This window comes from Apium graveolens, chromosome 5 (genome assembly GCF_009905375.1).
Source record: "Apium graveolens cultivar Ventura chromosome 5, ASM990537v1, whole genome shotgun sequence".
Taxonomy (NCBI): domain Eukaryota; kingdom Viridiplantae; phylum Streptophyta; class Magnoliopsida; order Apiales; family Apiaceae; genus Apium; species Apium graveolens.
In genome coordinates this window covers 234,391,409-234,410,807 of record NC_133651.1, presented here as the reverse complement: position 1 = coordinate 234,410,807, position 19,399 = coordinate 234,391,409, and the positions used below count along the sequence as shown (strand labels likewise).

The 19,399-nt window shown below is 35.5% G+C and overlaps 1 long non-coding RNA gene across 3 annotated transcripts; it reads right to left on the bottom strand.

The window, feature by feature from the left end:
• Positions 1-967: 967 nt before the first annotated feature.
• Positions 968-18,137, bottom strand: LOC141724949 (uncharacterized). 3 transcript variants are annotated; one of them, XR_012576949.1, is made up of 6 exons: positions 17,883-18,137; positions 17,734-17,782; positions 16,370-17,604; positions 2,211-2,324; positions 1,980-2,033; positions 968-1,867 (listed from the first exon to the last, which is right to left on the bottom strand). It is a non-coding gene; the product is annotated as an uncharacterized LOC141724949 (long non-coding RNA). The 3 variants fall into 3 exon arrangements; XR_012576948.1 differs by having other exon boundaries at positions 2,247-2,324; XR_012576947.1 differs by lacking the exon at positions 968-1,867 and having other exon boundaries at positions 16,370-16,558; positions 16,777-17,604.
• Between the last annotated feature and the right edge of the window lie 1,262 nt (positions 18,138-19,399).

The following is a 19,399-nucleotide window of genomic DNA, read 5'->3' as shown; positions in this document are numbered from 1 at the left end:
ACCACCTAGCATGCAAAGGTTTTTACCAAGATTTTACTAAGATTTTCATGTTATTATCACAAAAACACACAAAATGAAACAAAGCAACCAAAGCACCATCCATTCGGCTCCTATCAAGTCATGACCAAATGGATTAGGGTGAAAACAACATTTGCATAAGTGCAACACACTCATTTTTAGCCATTCTCAGCCCTATGATACTATAACTCATGGTGAAAGCCTTGAATTCACAAGAATCAAGGATATTCACTTTGAGTTTAACAAAAAACATCACCATGCAAAGTCAACACATAAGTTTTCTACACATGAACAACATGTAGGGAGTAAGATTACTTGATTATAGGATGATTATTTGAGTGAAGAAATGAAGAAAGAAGGGGATGGGGGATTCGGTTTTGGAAATTGCCGAGAGGGAGGGGAGAAAGCCGAGAGGGAGGAGAAGAAGAAGAGGAGAGGGAAGTGGTGGAGTGAAAGTGGAGTGGTGATCACTTCCTTGATTTGTTTTTATGTCTTGATTTGACTATATGTGAGTGGGTTTGGGTAATGACAAGAGTAACCTTCTAGCTAGAGTTAGGCTATCTTGCATGCAAGGTCAAAGAGGTAATTTAGCTAATAAATCATGAGTTAGTTTGTTTTGAAATGTCTTCTTTGTCCTTGAAGGGTATAAAAAGGTGGTTTGCATGCAAGGGCTTCCTTGTAATTTGCTAATTATTACAACTAAAATTTGTAAAGATTTATTTTTATAAAATAAAATACAAGTTCAAAAATTATAAAATTTATACCATAAAATAACTTGGATTTTCAGAAATTTTATAAAATCACTTTCGAAATTTGTGAACAAAATAACTTTTAAAAGAAAATTTCTCCAAGGTTTAGAATATTTCTTATAAATCAAAAATAAAGGAAATAAATAAACTTTTGCTTTGAAAAATCATATACTACATAAAGAAAATTTATAATGCAAAAATTTTCATTCACACAAACGTACAACCATTAGGTATATTTACATTCGGCTCTAATATTATACCAAGTCCACAAATAATATTACACAAAATGCCGGTCGTAACACCGTACTAATGAATATAGTCTCTACACAAACACATGCATACAAATCTTTGTTCATGTTCAGAAGTCACTACTAACATGAGTCACTTTAGAAGAATGACAAAGGCCGCACTTATGGTTGCATGCTTCTGAAGAATCTGATTTCTTTTGCTTCTTGTAGTCCTTATTGATCTTGCTAAAGAAACAAGGCATTAGTGACGACTCTGATTTCATTTGGTCCATGTTGATTTTCTTAACCGTAATGTCGACTAGATTCCCATTTATCGGCTTATTAGGAGGCTTGGAGGAATTGAACACAAGCTTTTATAGACTGATATCACATTTTCCATATAACATGCAGATCATGTCTCTGCTTCATTTAGATAAAATATAAACACTAAAGAGACAAGCTTTTATCCATTAGTATGCTGTGTACATCATTTCTAGAGTATAAGTTTGAGACATATAATAGCTCTGCAATATTATAACTGATTACGAATGTGTTCAGTAGTTTGAGACGCATGATGCCTCTAAAATACCTGCTCACAAATACGTTTTCTCTCCAACACAACATTGTTATAAAAATATGTATTTGGCCATAAACTACAATGTAGCACATTTGAGATTCAAGATTAAACCATATTTGAAAAAAATTATTACAAATTCTAATACTGACAATAAAATAGACACGGAACTAGAATGCGGTTAAAATTTACAGATTATAGATAACAACACAAAGCACAATAGTAACCAAGTACTTAAGTCCCCATACCTCAAGAACCATTTGACTATTGCAAGAAGGACAGCTGGAACCATTTTCTGTCTGATCATAAATGTATGAACTTCACACACTCATACAAAAAACCCAGTTGATAAAATAGAAATTACAAAAACTAGCTAAAAAGATTTAATAAAATCAAGAAAAATATAAGTACCTGCATAGAAAATGATCACATGGGAGCAAAATAGGCCCATTAAGCAACTCCAAACTGCAACACAGATTTCATAAACAAAACATAAGCAGTTGAGCATAAACTAATAGTAATGTTATTACATTAAAAAAACATGTAAATTTTTTCAAATTTTGAAGAAAAGAAATATTACCCATTATAGTATAAACTTGAAAAGATGTATTTGTACATGAATCAAGACATTGAAATACATACATTAAGAATATATAAAAATGAACCCTGGGTGCATACTTGCTGCTTAGCTAACACTTGCTGCTTTACAAACCATCAAAATCCGAAAGAGAAGTCTTTATCTTGTGCAATGTAAACCTGCCATTACAATTATGGCAATCAGGAGATGAGATGAAAGCATGGGGAATTAAATTTTCTTTGTGGAACAAAGCCCTCTAATTATTTGGACACAAAAGATAACGACAAGTCAAAGTTCCCTCATTTTTCGTATAGATTGTTAGGTCACACGTTCACTGTAGAGGGGGTGAATACAGTGTTTATTACAATCAAATCAAACTTCAAGAACTTATGTAACAGAAAACAAACTTTATTGAAACAATAAACTCTGTTACAATCTGGAACTGTTATCTCTCAGTGATGAACAAAATATCACGAGAGCTGCTAGAGTTACAGTAAATAATATTCTCAATAATGATAACACTTATAGTGTAAACCCTATGTCTGTGTTTATATATTACACAGTTACAAGATAATCGCTAATTGATATGGAATATAATTCTGCTTCCTAATATATATCAATCAGATATCTTTCCTTCCAAGTATTCCATTCTTTACGGAATTCCTTCTTCATGCATATCTCTTCTTATGTTTATCTTGATCTTCTTAACTTTAATCAGCTACTGTCCTTATCTGATCGTCCTTCAGCACTTAAGTTCTGATATCTATCTCCTGATGCTTATCTCCTGATAACATAAGTACTGATATCCCTTAAGTTCTGACGTCCAGTATAAGTACTGATCAGTTAAGTACTGATTTGTTCTGTTCAAATAAGATCTGAAATCTAAACATAAAACATATTAGCCATGACATTATCAAATATATCTAACAATCTCCCCCAACTTGTAAATTAGCAAAATATACAAGTTTAACAGATATTTGATGATGTCAAAAACATTAAGTACAAATGCATGAGAAATAGACAAGATAACTACAACTTACAGTCCTTAAAGCTTTTACCAATTCAACTTCTGATAACAACTTTAGTCTGTATACACATCAGAATTTAAGTAGTTGTAGATCTTTGACTTGGCTTCATCATTTTCTGATCTCTCTGATGTCAGGAATTGTTCTGAGATAATTCTTCAACAAACATTTCTCAGCATATCTGAGTTCATCAATCATTCTCCGTTTGACATCTTTAAGCTCTGCAGTATCTTCACCAGTTTGAAATATTGCAGCTCTGAGATCATTAATCTTTGCTCTTCTCAACTCCCGATCTAGTCTTATGACATAAGCTTTGTTAGACTCTAGATTGAATTCAAGCCCCTTAATACCAAGATATGTTCTGATCTGTGCAGTATTAGGCTTCATATCAACAATATCACCATTGTGATTTCTGTACTTTGGAACATATATGCTGTCAGACTTAACAGAATAAAGTCTTTTCTGTCTCTGAATCTGTTCTTTCAAATAATTTGCAGCAGTCCCTGTCAATCTGTCATCCACTTGAAGTAAGAATAATACATGCTCCAATTCTTCAAAATACTTCAATGGAATGGCATTTTGTCTTATATGATAAACCCTACCATCTGTCATGAAATACAACAAGATGTGTTCCTTCAAGTAGGTATGGTAAACCATTTGTACAGATTCCAATTGATTCAATCTTTCAGGAGTTGCTCCAATTCCTGGTTCACACAAGGAAGTTGGATCATTGGTAGTGTTGTGTACTCTTCTTTCATCAGCACTTCCCAATCCAGTTTTATCTCTTGCTTCCTTTCCAGTAACTACTCTAGCTTCAAAGCGACTTGCAGTAGTCTTCAAAGGTTGAGTTTGTTTTGCTTTAGTGAATCCTGGTAGGAGTGTATTTGATCTTCCTTCTGATATCAAGTTAACTTGAGCTGTGTCAGAGGTTACTTGCTTCTTTTGAATATCAGAACTTTTAATTTCTTGACTCTGAACAACTTGAGCTGTGTCAGAGGTTGTTTTAAGAACTTTTCTTGAAGTCAGAGCAAGATTATCTTTGTCATCAGTAATTTCTTCATCTTCAGGAGGTACATAGACTTTAACAGGTTCACCAACCTTTTTTTTACCCTTGGATCTTGGATCTATCTTTGGTTGTGATTTAGCAAATGTTGCTTCAGTTTGTGCCTTTTCTTTAATCACAATACCTTTCAGTTTTGGAAGTGACTTTTTACCAGAAGCTTCGGATTTAGATGTGACTTTCTCTGATTTAAGTCTAGCTTCTTCTTCCTTTAAACTTTCCAAGTCCATTCCTGGATTTTCTTGAAGAAATAACTGTCTTGACATTTCTTCATCAAGATCTAGAAGTTCATAAGAATTTATTCTTTTACCAGTATCAGAACTTAATCTCTTCCCAGTATCAGAACTTATCCTGTGACTTACAATTTCAGCATTTCTTGATGAGAATCTTTTACTTTGACTATGACCTCCACCCATTCCAGAGTTTCCTTGGTCATCTTTTTCATCATCCTTTCCTTGCAGTGTCTTGTCATCCTTGCATTTGGACTTAATCACTTTCTCCCCCTTTTTGGCATCAGCAGGAAGTAGAAGAGAGATAAGCAATTCCACTGAAGATTGGATTTCTGTCATTTGTGATTGCTGAGAAGCTTGATTTTGCAGAATTTTATCAATCTGTGCTTGTTGGCGATCTTGAGTCTTCTCAATATAAGCAATCATGTCCATAGATGGTTGAAAGAACTTTTTCTTATCAAGTTTCCAAACTTATTCTTGTTTGGTAAAGTTCTCCTGAATTTTGTGTATTTCGGCATGAGTAGTTGAATGAAGACCTTGTAGATTTTTAGTACTCAATGCAGTGACACGAAGCTGAGCTTTGAAATCATCAGAATTTAACATTTCATCAGCTTTAGTAAAGTGCTCAGTAAGATGTAACGCAGATGGAATACATGAGACTGAGTTCCATTCCTTAGTCCACTCCTGTCCTGCAGGAGTTTCACTCCAAGGCACTGGTGGTTCCTCTGTAACATACTTCTTTACTAGTTCAGACTTTGAAAGAGGAATGTGTCCTGAAGGACCTGCTGCATCAGTATTTGCAGTTGGAGCAGCATCACCAGTATCTCCAGCATGTGCAGCATCAGAACTTATAGAATCAGCATCATCTGATATAATAGCAGTGTGAGTAGCAATGGAGGCGTCAGCATCCTCTAATTGCTGATCTGATGCTAAGTTCTGATCAACAGCCAAATCCTGATGCTCACCTAAAGTCTGATCATTAGTGTCTAGATGCAGAGAAGGTGACTTAGATAATTCCGGAGTTTTAATAGCATCAGTAACAGTTGTTGGCAAAAGATTTGTTGCTGTTGGAGCTTCTAAGAAAATTACTCCAGGCACAACTAAGTGTTGATCAGCATTATCGGCACTTGTGCCTTGATGACCAAGAGACACAGATGGGAAATTAGCCTTGTCAGATACAGTTTCCTGAGATGGAGTGGATGGAGAAGAAGTAACTGGAGCAAATTCTTTTTCTTGTGAGATCAGAGATTCCTGATCCCCTTCCTTAGCTGCTTCCTCATCATCATCTGAAACTGGCCTTTTTGCCCTCTGTTTCTTGTATGTCCTTGGTAATTTAGAGTCCTTGGAAGTGTCAGGAATTGTCATTTTTCTAAGCCTCTTGAGAAGCTTAGATCCTCCTAGTTCAGAATCCTTCTGAGAAATCTTTTTCTCAGCTGCAGTTACCACAGGTTCTGAAGAAAGAATCGGTTCCTCAGAATCTGAGTCATCTCTCAAGGTGATCCTCCTCTTCTTCTGAGGTGTGTGAGAAACAGTCTTTGTTCTCTTTGGCTTGAAAGATGTAGGTTTCACATAGGACTTGAGATATGTTCTGAGAGATGGTTGAGAGGTTGGAGGTGGCTGAGTAGAGATGGTAGGTGCTGATGAACCAGGTTCTGATGTTTGAACATCAGGATAAAGTGCAGTGTACTTAACAGGATCATAGGTGATTAAGGCTTGTTTGACAGATAAAGGTATTAAGAGGGGTCTTAACACAGCCTTTTTATTATCAGAAGATAATAAATCAGTAAAAGCTCTCTTAGCTATTCTGAAAGATGGAATGAGATCACCAAAATTTTGGGGGGAATTACAACAAAAATTATAAATAAGCTGACAAAATCTTGCAAAATATACAGTATTGCGATCTTCTGTCATCCTATCCCCAATAGAACCCAAAACTGCACGTGCATAATCAAAATCAGTGTGATTTAGAAGTGCATACCCGATTTGTTGGCTGAATATGGGAATTGCATCAAAATTTGTACATTTGTTGGCGAAAGCTTTGGTAATGCAATCAAAGAAGAAACTCCATTCCCTCCGTATGAAGGATCTCTTCAACTGTCCAAGCTTGGTCAATGTTCCTTCATATCCCAGACTAACCATCATATTTTGAAGAACTGAGTCATCAACAGTAGAATAAACACAGTCCTCAGGAAGCTGTAATGCCTGTCTAACCATAGACAGAGTCACAACATACTCATTTTCCCCTGATGAAAATATTAAACTTGGGGACCCGTGAGCACCACCATTGTCATATACTCCACTCCTCCAAAACTCCAGTACTTGAACCCCAGAAATTGATGTAGGCTCAGTTAGAGCAAACCCAATATCAGAACTTGTGAGAAAGTCTTGAATAAAATGAAATTCAGAGGGTGCCTCTGTAGTGTGTAGTATCGCAGAGAAGTTATTAGGAACAAACTTTGCTCCATCAAAGAGAATGTCCTTGGGTGCCATTATGTTTTGATAAGAAAACGGTAACCTGTAATGTGTTTGAGAAAATGCCTCTAAAAAGAAAATCGTCAGGAGATGAGAGAGTTTAAAAGTAAAGAGAGAGATAAAATATAATGGTAAATAAAAGATTTGACAATCTTTGCTCTCTTTTACTTATACACAAAAAGTAACCGTTGAGGACACATGGCAGACATGCATTTAAAAGTAGTGGGAAATACCTTGACACCTGTTTTACATAGAGAAAGCAAAAAGTAATGGGCACGGTAAATAAGGAATAATTACCACCCACTTGCAGTTTTTCAAGGAAAAACAAACCGTTCCACTTACCTAGATTCCATTAATCAAGGTGAATTAGTTTTAATTTAAAATTGAAACTGTGCCCACTAATTCAAATATTTTACTCTGCAATATTAATATTCCGAGAGAAAAAAAACTGTGTGTGAGAATGAGTAAAATCAATCAGTTAAGTAAGTACTGATAAAACATTATCAGAACTTAAAATCAGACACAATTTATACGATCATCAGAATATTTATCAGGATTTATCAATGCGTATCAAAATTTCTCAGAGACAAGATCATAAGACTTAAAACAAATTCCATTAATATATCAAAATAATACATTGATGAAATTGAAATTACATCAGAACTTGTATATTCTTGTCCTAAGCTTCTAAATCTAACATCAACAGCCTTAGTCCTAGCTAAGAAGCCTGACAACGCTGAGGATGAAGAAGAACAAGAAGAAGACGAGATTAAGTCATCTTCCTCTTCCTATCTTCGACAAACAAGATAGCGAGTCGAATGATTCGCTCTTGCTGACGGATAGCTTCCCGCCGTTCCGCCTCCAATCGATCAAGATGAAGCTGGTAGTCCATCTCGAAGAACAGAAGTTGGTTCAGCACCGCCTGTGGGACAGAGCCCCATATCTCTTCAGGAATGGCAGTTACATGCCACTCCTGCTGCCAGTCGGCGCAGCTTAGCTCCATATGAAAATTTTGGTAATTCAAAAACATGTTGTATCGAACCATGATGCTTTTGAAAAAGAATATGAAGTTACGATTGTGAGAAAAATTGATGAAAGGGATAAAGTGAAGTGGCTGATTATATAGGCAAGAGAATGCCAGGAGACGCGAAGATATTTAATGCTGACAGATAGAGTTAAGTCTACCTCGTCTCCCTAGACTTGAAAAAGAATAATAGTCATTGGAAAAGGAATGTGCACATGTAACAAGAGTGAACTGTTCAAGGACGAGTGCCATTATGTTTTAACCATAGACTATTAATCTTCCACTTCAACATTTCGAAATTAATCTGAGACTGTTACCAAATTTTACTCACAGATAAGTCAAGTAAAGGGTTAGACTGGAAAATCAGAACTTAGACCTATACCAGAACTTAACAGTCATCAGAACATTATGTCTTAACTCGAACAAGGAATATCTATCTTAGTAAGTTTTTATACAAGTTCTGAGTTATAGTCTTCAGGACTTAATCATCAGACCATATAACTAGAACGTGTCCTCAGAATTTGTGCAAAGGGACACAGTGACTGTTTGTCTAAAAGAACATAGACCACCACAAAAATTTCATCATTCATATGGAGTGATTTGTGTGTGCATTAAGCTAAATAACTAATAAAGAGTAAAGTCTGATTTACTTCAGTACATCTTAGAAATAAGTCATAATTAAAATTTTGGTAAAGAGCTGTCATTATCCTGAAACCTACTGATAAATGAGTTCATGCATGAGTCCACCTCAACTATTTTTGTGCTAATTTTATGCATCTTTGAAATTCTCTTTTACAGTGGCTTCTCAGTGTAAGTGAGTCACGACTGCTTATCAGAATTTATGCTATTATCAGAGTATTTCTCCAGTAATCATAGAGTGTGAACAGTCACCAAGAAAAATATTTTGCTTTTCTAATGCATATTTACTTAATACCAGCTATGCACTTGGGTCATCCCATTCACATTTTTACTCTAGATCTCAAAGGAGTACCTGATATTATTCTTTGATTCTTGTTCTTCTTCTTTTGATAAGTGAGGTTTATCAACACTTAGTACATTCAGCAGTTTTACTAGAATCAGAACTTAAACAGATGAGTAGCATTATTCTAATTTGGGACTTAGTAATAAGATGAATAAAGTAAACTAAACTAAGCTCAAGTATCAGAATTTGCTTGTGTCATAAGATTTCCACAGAAATAATTACTTCTTTCATGGGATCATTTGTTTATTGAAGACTAGTAGGTCAGTATCTAGCACAATTATCCTCATAGGATAGAATGATTACTTAAACAGATATATCACTTATTAGAGTTAAGAAATATGTATCAGACAACAGTCAGTACTTCAAAACATTTATCAATTAATGCACAGAATACACAAAGAGATTAATTCTGTAAATACTGATCATAAAGTCTGATAACATAGAACAAGTTTAAGCAGATTTAGAGAAAGAACCTGAAATCATTCCAAGTTCATTTACCAATTTTGTAAAGGTAGCTTCACACAGTGGTTTTGTGAAGATATCTGCTACTTGTTGATCTGTGGGAACAAAATGCAATTCCACTGTACCTTCATCCACATGTTCCCTGATGAAATGGTACCTGATGCTGATGTGCTTTGTCATAGAGTGTTGAACTGGATTACCTGTCATAGCAATAGCACTTTGATTATCACAGTAAATAGGGATTTTGAAATATGTTAACCCATAATCCAGTAACTGATTCTTCATCCAAAGAATCTGTGCACAGCAGCTTCCTGCAGCAATATACTCTGCTTCTGCAGTTGATGTAGAAATTGACTTTTGTTTCTTGCTATACCAAGAAACCAACCTGCCTCCAAGAAATTGGCAGCTACCACTTGTGCTTTTCCTGTCAATTTTGCAACCTGCAAAATTTGCATCTGAGTAACCTATTAATTTAAAATCTGATTCTCTAGGATACCATAATCCTAGATCAGCTGTTCCTTTAAGATACTTAAAGATTCTTTTTACAGCTGTTAAGTGAGGTTCTCTTGGATCTGCTTGAAATCTTGCACAAAGACAGGTAGCAAACATGATATCTGGTCTACTAGCAGTTAGATAGAGAAGTGAGCCAATCATACCTCTGTAATCAGTAATATCTACTGAATTACCAGTATCCTTATCCAGTTTTGTTGTAGTGGCCATGGGAGTGGATGCACTTGAACAGTCTTGCATTCCAAATTTCTTCAGCAAGTTTCTGGTGTACTTAGATTGACAAATAAAAGTGCCTTCTTCACTCTGCTTGACTTGAAGGCCCAGAAAATAACTAAGTTCTCCCATCATACTCATCTGATATCTTGACTGCATTAGTTTGGCAAACTTTTTGCAAAGTTTATCATTTGGAGACCCAAAAATAATATCATCAACATAAATCTGGATCAAAAGTAAGTCCTTGCCATGGTTGAGATAGAACAGTGTTTTGTCAATAGTTCCTCTGTTGAATCCACTTTCCAGAAGAAACTGAGCTAAAGTCTCATACCATGCTCTAGGAGCTTGCTTAAGTTCATAAAGTGCTTTATCAAGCCTGTAGACATAATCTGGATGTTTGGAATCTACAAAGCCTGGAGGTTGTTCAACATATACTTCCTCTTCCAATTCTCCATTGAGAAAAGCACTTTTCACATCCATTTGAAAGACAGTAAACTTTTTGTGAGCAGCATAAGCCATAAATATCCTTATGGCTTCTAACCTAGCAACTGGCGCAAATGTTTCATCATAGTCAATTCCCTCCTGTTGAGAATATCCTTTTGCAACCAGCCTTGCCTTGTTCCTTACAATTATGCCATCACTGTCAGTTTTGTTTCTGAATACCCACTTTGTACCAACAACCGATCTATTCTTAGGTCTTGGCACTAAGGTCCAGACTTTGTTTCTTTCAAATTCATTCAACTATTCCTGCATTGCTTGCACCCAATCAGCATCTTGAAGAGCTTCTTCCACTTTCTTTGGCTCAGACTGAGAGAGAAAAGAATTGTAAAGACATTCATTCGAAGTACCTGTTCTAGTTCTGACACCTGCCTCAGGATTTCCAATTATCAAATCAGGTGTATGTGATTTTGTCCACTTCCTTGCAGATGGAAGATTTTCTCTAGAACTGGATGCTCCCCCATGATTCATGCTGTCTTCGGTTTCATTTTCTGAGGCTCCCCCTGAAACTATGCTCTCTGAGTTGGATCCTTCAGCATTTAGATTTTCAGTACTGTCAGTACTTGGCTTATCAGAATTTGACGAATCAGAATTTGAAGAGCCAGATGTATGTTCTGATGCTTCTTGAGATGTGTTAATATCTTGAGTATGCTCCCCCTGCATTGGTGCATCTGCCTTTGACGTAGTCACCACAGTTTCAATAACATCAGAGTTTAATCCATCAGAATTTATAGTATCAGGACTTAGACTATCAGGACTTGAGGTATCAGAATATGAATCTTTATTTTCAAATCTCAGCTGATCATGATCAATGCAATCTTCAAGTCCAGTGATCTTCTTGTCATCAAAAGAGACATTGATAGATTCCATGACCACTTTTGTTCTCAAATTATAGACTCTGAAGGCTTTTATAGAAAGTGGATATCCAACAAAGATTCCTTCATCAGCTTTTAGATCAAACTTGGATAGCTGTTCAGGATGAGTCTTGAGAACAAAACACTTACATCCAAATACATGAAAGTATTTGAGATTTGGCTTCTTGTTTTTCACCATCTCATATGGTGTTTTTCCATGCTTGTTAATGAGTGTTGCATTTTGAGTAAAACAAGCAGTCTGCACAGCTTCAGCCCAGAAATAGGTTGGAAGCTTTGATTCTTCAAGCATTGTTCGTGCAGCTTCAACGAGAGTTCTATTCTTCCTTTCAACAACTCCATTTTGCTGTGGAGTTCCAGGAGCAGAAAATTCCTGCTTTATTCCATAATTTTTGCAGAACTCTTCCATTATCAGATTCTTGAATTCAGTGCCATTATCACTCCTCAAAATTTTCACAGAATCTTTGATCAATTTATCCAGATGTTTGACATGATCAATCAGGATAGATGCAGTTTCACTTTTTGTGTGCAAGAAATACACCCATGTGTATCTGGTGAACTCATCTACTATGACCAACGCATATTTCTTCTTTGCAATAGACATGACATTCACTGGACCAAATAGATCAACATGAAGTAGATAATAAGGCTCAAGAATTGATGATTCAGTCTTGCTCTTGAACGAAGATTTTCTTTGTTTAGCCTTCTGACATGAGTCACAAAGACCATCAGGAACAAACACTGATTTTGGCAGTCCTCTCACAAGATCTTTCTTGATCAGTTCATTTATCTTGTTGAAGTTTAAATGAGAGAGTTTCTTGTGCCAATTCCAGCTTTCTTCAGTTGAGGCTCTACTCACTAAACAGATTGCAGAACCATCAGAACTTGTTGATAGCTTAGCTTCATAAATGTTACCACGCCTGAATCCCTTCAGAACAATTTTTTCTTTAGATTTACTAACTATTTCACAATGTTCTGCAAAGAAATCAACATGATAACCTCTGTCACAGATTTGACTTATACTCAGTAAGTTGTGTTTAAGTCCTGAGACCAGAGCTACATCTTTAATGATGACATTCCCAAGATTGATATTGCCATATCCCAAAGTTTTTCCAATGTTGCCATCTCCATAAGAAACACTTGGGCCAGCTTTCTCCACAAAGTCTAATAGAAGGGCCTTATTTCCAGTCATATGTCCTGAACATCCACTGCCCAGAACTAAAATATTTTTCCTGTTGCCCTGCAATCAAAAAGACCACTAATTATTAGTTTTAAGGACCCAGACTTGCTTGGATCCTTTGGCCTTTTTAGGTTTGTTAACATTTGCAGCGGATTTAGCATCAGATTTTATGTTAACAGTTTTCTTATCAGAACTTATACTACCAGACTTTGAATCAGAACTTACACTAGAAGGAACAACAGAAACTTTCTTTAAAGAAGGTTTTATTTGATAATAATCATAGTACAAACTATGATATTCCTTACAAGTATAAATGGAATGCCATAAACTACCACAATGAAAACAAGGATTTTGTGGTTTGTATCTAACAGACTGACTCTTAACTCCTGATTTTGTAGATAAGGAGTTAATATTCTTATTCTTCCTGCAAAAAAAAGCCAGATGGTTAGAACTTCCACAGTTATGACACGCTTTCCTAGGAGCATCAGGAACAGATTTATAGTTATTGCTTTTATTCACACCTTCCTTTCCATTCCTGTTTTTCCTAGGTGATTTTACCTTGTTTGCATTCTTAACATCTTTCAGCTTATGCTTAAGCTGCTTCTTTGTCATTAAGCCTATGTTAACTTCAGCTGTCTTTTCCTGTTTTAGTTTGTCAGAAGCTAATTCCTTTTTAACTTCTGATTTCTCATTTTCAGATTTTTCAGTTACAAACTTAACAGGTTTTAACTTCGGCTTTTGCTTATCAACATGCTTAATTTCTACAGTTCCTTTTTCATTTTTATTTTCTCCATAACCTAAGCCCTCTTTCCAGTTTCCACTGCTTAGCAAATTTTGAGTTGTTTTGCCAGAGTTAGTCCAAGTTCTGATAATCTCTCTCTCCTTTTCTAACTCAGTTTTTAGAGATTCATTCATTTTTAGCACTTCACCCCTAACATAAAAAGCATCATCTCTATCCTTCTGAGTTTGATGGAACATGACTAACTCTTTTTCTAAGAAATTATTTCTTTTCCTAAAAGCAAGATTTTCAGAAGTTAATCTTTCACATGTTAAAGTTTGATCTCTATAACTAACAAACATGGTTTTAAGATATCTTCCTAACTCATTAATATCATCAGTATGAAAAGCATAAGTAGTCTGAGGTACCTTTGTTTCAGCAGCTTCAGAACTGCTCTCAGAACTTGATTTATCAGCATTTGCCATCAATGCATAGTTCTCCTCACTTTCAGAGTCTGAGGTGTCTGTCCAGCTTTTCTGCTTTGTGACAAGAGCTTTGCCTTTGTCACTCTTGGTCTTTTTGCAATCAGGAGATATGTGGCCTTTTTCACCACAATTATAACATTTAACATTAGCGTAATCTCCTCTGTCAGACTTTCCTCCTCTTCCTTCAGATCTTCTGAAATTCTTCTTATCAGAACTTATGCCTTTCCTGGAAAACTTCTTTCCCTTCCTGAACTTCCTGTATGCAATCTTTGTGATTCCTTTCACCATAAGAGCACACAGCTTCATCATCTCCTCATCAGCATCAGTTTCAGGCAAGCTTTCAGAATTTGAGTCATCATCACTCTCAGAACCTGATGACTAAGTATCAGACTTTATGATAAGAGCTTTACCCTTGTCTTTCTTTGAGGAAGGTGGTTTGGGGGATTCCTCTTCAGCCTTGAGAGCAACTGTCCTTGACTTTCCTCCTTTCCTCTTGCTTCTTTGTTCCATCTCAAGTTCATGAGTCTTGAGCATTCCATAGATTTCATCAAGAGTTGTTTCATCAAGATTGTAGTTGTCTCTTATTGTTGTTGCCTTCAAATCCCAACATTCAGGAAGAGCTAACAGGAATTTAAGGTTTGTATCTTCAAGATCATATTCCTTATTAACCAATGACAAGTCATTCAAGAGTTTGACAAATCTATCATATACATCAGTCAATGACTCATTAGTCCTAGAGTCAAAGTGTTCATACTCTTGAGTGAGTATTGTCTTCCTGTTCTTCTTAACTGTTTCAGTTCCTTGACACCTTGTCTCCAGTGCATCCCATATCTCCTTAGCAGTCTTGCAGTTGATTACCCTGTTTGACATTACATTATCAATGGCACTATGCAATAAGTGTCGTACCTTGGCATCCTTAGCAATAGATGCTATATCTTCAGCAGTGTAATCACTCTTTTCCTTTGGTACGGTCTTTGCTGCTTCACCTGCAACTACAACAGCGAGCTTGGTAGGTTTGTGAGGCCCTTCCTTGATTCTATCAAGGTATTCTGGATCTGTTGCTTCCAGAAACATGGTCATCCTTACCTTCCATATGGGATATTCAGATGGTCTCAATATGGGAACTCTGATAGTCTCATATCGACTCTGAGTTGATGTCTTTGATGATTCCTCAGTTTTGGTAGGCTTAGTTGGAGTTTCTGTGTCAGACATGATTGTGTTTGGATCTTTAACTGTATGTGTGTTAACAGAAGGCTCTGATACCACTTGTTAGGTCACACGTTCACTGTAGAGGGGGTGAATACAGTGTTTATTACAATCAAATCAAACTTCAAGAACTTATGTAACAGAAAACAAACTTTATTGAAACAATAAACTCTGTTACAATCTGGAACTGTTATCTCTCAGTGATGAACAAAATATCACGAGAGCTGCTAGAGTTACAGTAAATAATATTCTCAATAATGATAACACTTATAGTGTAAACCCTATGTCTGTGTTTATATATTACACAGTTACAAGATAATCGCTAATTGATATGGAATATAATTCTGCTTCCTAATATATATCAATCAGATATCTTTCCTTCCAAGTATTCCATTCTTTACGGAATTCCTTCTTCATGCATATCTCTTCTTATGTTTATCTTGATCTTCTTAACTTTAATCAGCTATTGTCCTTATCTGATCGTCCTTCAGCACTTAAGTTCTGATATCTATCTCCTGATGCTTATCTCCTGATAACATAAGTACTGATATCCCTTAAGTTCTGACGTCCAGTATAAGTACTGATCAGTTAAGTACTGATTTGTTCTGTTCAAACTGAAATCTAAACATAAAACATATTAGCCATGACATTATCAAATATATCTAACATAGATTTATAATAAAAAGAGAGTCCTGAACTCTCCAGCATACTCTCTAGAAATTAGAGGTCTCGTATCTGAATAAAACCACAAACACTGAAATTTGAGTGGCAGGCCCTAGAGAAATGCCTAAATATCCTGTGTGATTGCACTATCAGGCTAATGAAACAAATACTATGCTCAACAAAGTAATTGATTTCAGGAATGTGCAAAATATAAGCTTGTTCATGAATGGAAATATGCCAGACAAACATGACAAATAGAAAGATGCATGAAAGCAGTAGGGAGATCCATTCTCCCTGAGGGATTTTGATGCTGGCGGATGACAGGTAAATACCCTGAATGAACTTGCAAAAGTAAGACTACAAGACAACATGAAATACTCAAATCTAATCCCATGAATAGTTGGCTTTGGCCATGATAACTCAACTAATGATCGTATTCAATCCTATAAAATGCCATGATCGATAATCAAATGTTCAGCTGCTCGAAATCATGGAAGACACATAATTTGATACTATTTCCCATAATCAAATGCAGATATCAGGACTATTAATTCTACAACCTAAAATATTTGTCCTAAATAGTTGAATTCATATATTGCATTCATAGTATGACAAGGACATCACCCAGTTTAGCTTTGTTCTCAGCATTCATAGTACGGGCATTAAGATCCACAACCGATTGAGCAGTAGCAGCCACGCCACTAGGATGAGCTTAGCCGCTAGCTCTAACTTCAACTACCTATATAGCAGCTGCATTACTCTGATCCTATGTCTTATCACCTGTAGTTAGAACGGTGGTCTCCAAAGCCTCACCTGTAATAACAGAATCAGTACATAGGCAGCCGCAGGGCTTGTCATGTTAAGTTCAACATATTGTCCCACCACCTATACAAGCCGTACAATTATTTTTCAAATGTCACTACATCAGTCCGGAACTTAAAATGAACTATAACTTAAATATTTATTTTTAATGATCAATAGAGAACTAGAATCAAATTTTGCCTAGCAAAGTGATTTAAATATGAGTTTACCTCTCCTCCGACTACTTTAGTAACGATTCGACTTCCAGCTATAACCTCTTTTTCATTTGTAGCTTCTCCTACTTGGCGTCCACCTATACCTACATTTTTTCTTGTTGCAAGGACTTAGGAGTTAGTTACGTGAAAATAAATGTACCTAATTAATGCTTTTGACTGATTGTTACAGTACCACTCATCCCCTGGGCTATTCATGATAAAATAATTTATAAATCCCTCAGAATAGTTATGGTAAAACTAATTTATAGAAATTTTGATTGAACTTAACAAATACTATAGCACAGTTTGCACAAGTTCTCTCTGAACTAAACAAGTACTTGTATATAGCACACTTTGCAGAGACCAAACATGAACCTATTTGACAGTCAAACACATGAGACTTGAGAGTGCAGAAACTACTTGAAGAAGGAGATACAGAGTACTTATTTTTTAAAAGTTAATACCAGATAATCCATATAACTTTATCCGTGAGAGGGAGGTCATTCAGAACCCGCTGAACACAAATGACACACCTCATAAATTTCAAAATTGCTTACTAAATTCAAAATTATAAGGAAAAGAAAGGGAAAAGATTTCTCACCATCCACTCCCGATGGATTGTCCAATTCCCGAGACTTTGTGGACTTCTTCTTACACTTAATTCTCTCAAGCTAAATATGCATATCATAAAACATCCGCTTCCTCTACAGCTCAACGTACCTTCCAACTTTTTCAGTTCAATAGTCTGCTTCATCTTTTCCAGTTTAATCCTCGCATAATTTTTGCCAAAACTGTTAATCGCCTTAGCTAAATCCTAATCCTTTCTAATTCCCCTGCCTTCCCCTCCAACACCAGTACATCAGTCAATATTTAAATACTCGTGTCAAATTAAAAGGAAGCTTAATAAAAACCAGTACATACATGAATACAAATACTAAATATAATTAATATGAGAAAAACCCCTAATTTTACCTTAATGAAAGCTTTAAATAGAAACGCCTAATCTTAAAGCCCTAATCTCCTGAAATATAAAAAGAAATATCAAAGGGAATATGTTAATCATGGAAAATATGTAAATATACAGAAAGAAATGTAATCATAGCAAATATGTAAACAATTACCAGTTAATTACAGCTCTAATTTGAAGCCCTAAAATAATGAAAAATTAAATTAATATCGGCCTTTAAATTGAAGCCATCTCTAATTTATTTTTCAATTTATTCTAGAATGTTGGATCTTGTTTTCAGACGTTGTTCATATAGAGCAGGATGAGTTCGTAGAGAGAAACACGAGAGAGTAATGTAGAGAGAGAGACGAGAGAGTAATGTTTGTCTGAGAGATGAGAGGACGAGAGATGATAGAATAATGTTTGCTGAGCGTGCTTTTAGTTAGTCTATTTTCATTTTGGGGGGAAAACTACCGCCTCATATTGCACCTTATTTTCTATATTTTTTATTTTACATTTTTATTTTAGTTATCTAATTTTTTATTAGATAGAAAACTAAGAAAGTAACTTTGTATTTATGTACAATAAATTTTAAAAATTATATAAATTTTATTATATTATATATTATGTTTCTCTTTCACTAAATAACCATAATATATTTTAAATACTAATTTATTATAATATTTTCACTTTAATATCTTTAAAAATTAAAAAATACCTAATGTAACACCAGGTGCTGGTGTTACATGTTGTGTAACACCAGCATTTCTTTGTAACACTAATTTTATTGCTATTGTAAGATTAATTGAGAGGTGTTACAATAGAACCAAAAATTCTTAGCTAATATAACGCTGCTTGTAACACTTGCATTACAGTAGCCCACTTATGGCGTAGTGAATCAAATAGGGGGAGATTGTAAAGAATAATGTAGTATAACATGTAATCGAGGATTTATAACTCAACATAAAAATAGAAACAGATAAACAATATTAAACTGTGAAGCACAGGAACCCTTCAGATGAAGATAGGATAAACACAAAGAACCAAATGATGCAATTGACTCTTTAAGTCCTCTAACAGATCATGGGAAGAAGTTCATTGTCATGTTCAAGCAGCCATGAAGAATAAGACAACAAGGGACTTTAAGCATCAGTTACATGAATTGATTTCAAGTGTTACAGATCAAGGGTTCAGTGAAAGAAGCAATGGATAAACATCAATCTGTATCAGCACAGAAATACAAGACAAGTTGAATTAGGATTATTTCAATGCTAGTTGTTTGTGAACCAGACCAGTGCACCAAACATCAGAATTCAAAAAAGAATTTTGATTCAGTTACAGAAGGAAATGATACAATGAAGAATGGTTTGACAAAAGCAAAAATATTCTAAGTCATAACAGTCTTCTACCTGGTCGCCATAGAAGTGTACAAAGACTATGGTCGCCACAGAACTGGTCGCCATAGAGAATCTCTCTAAGGAACCACAATGGTCGCCATAGAGATTATCTAAGGCACCTGGTCGCCATAGACTCTAGTCGCCACAGAAGAAGCCTCTATAGCTACCCAGAACTGCAAGTGAATCTCTTGGTCACCATAGAAGTTCACTTGGTCGCCACAAAAGATCACTTGGTCATCATAGAAGTTCCCTTGGTCACCGTAGAAGATCCCCTGGTCACCATAAAATATATGCA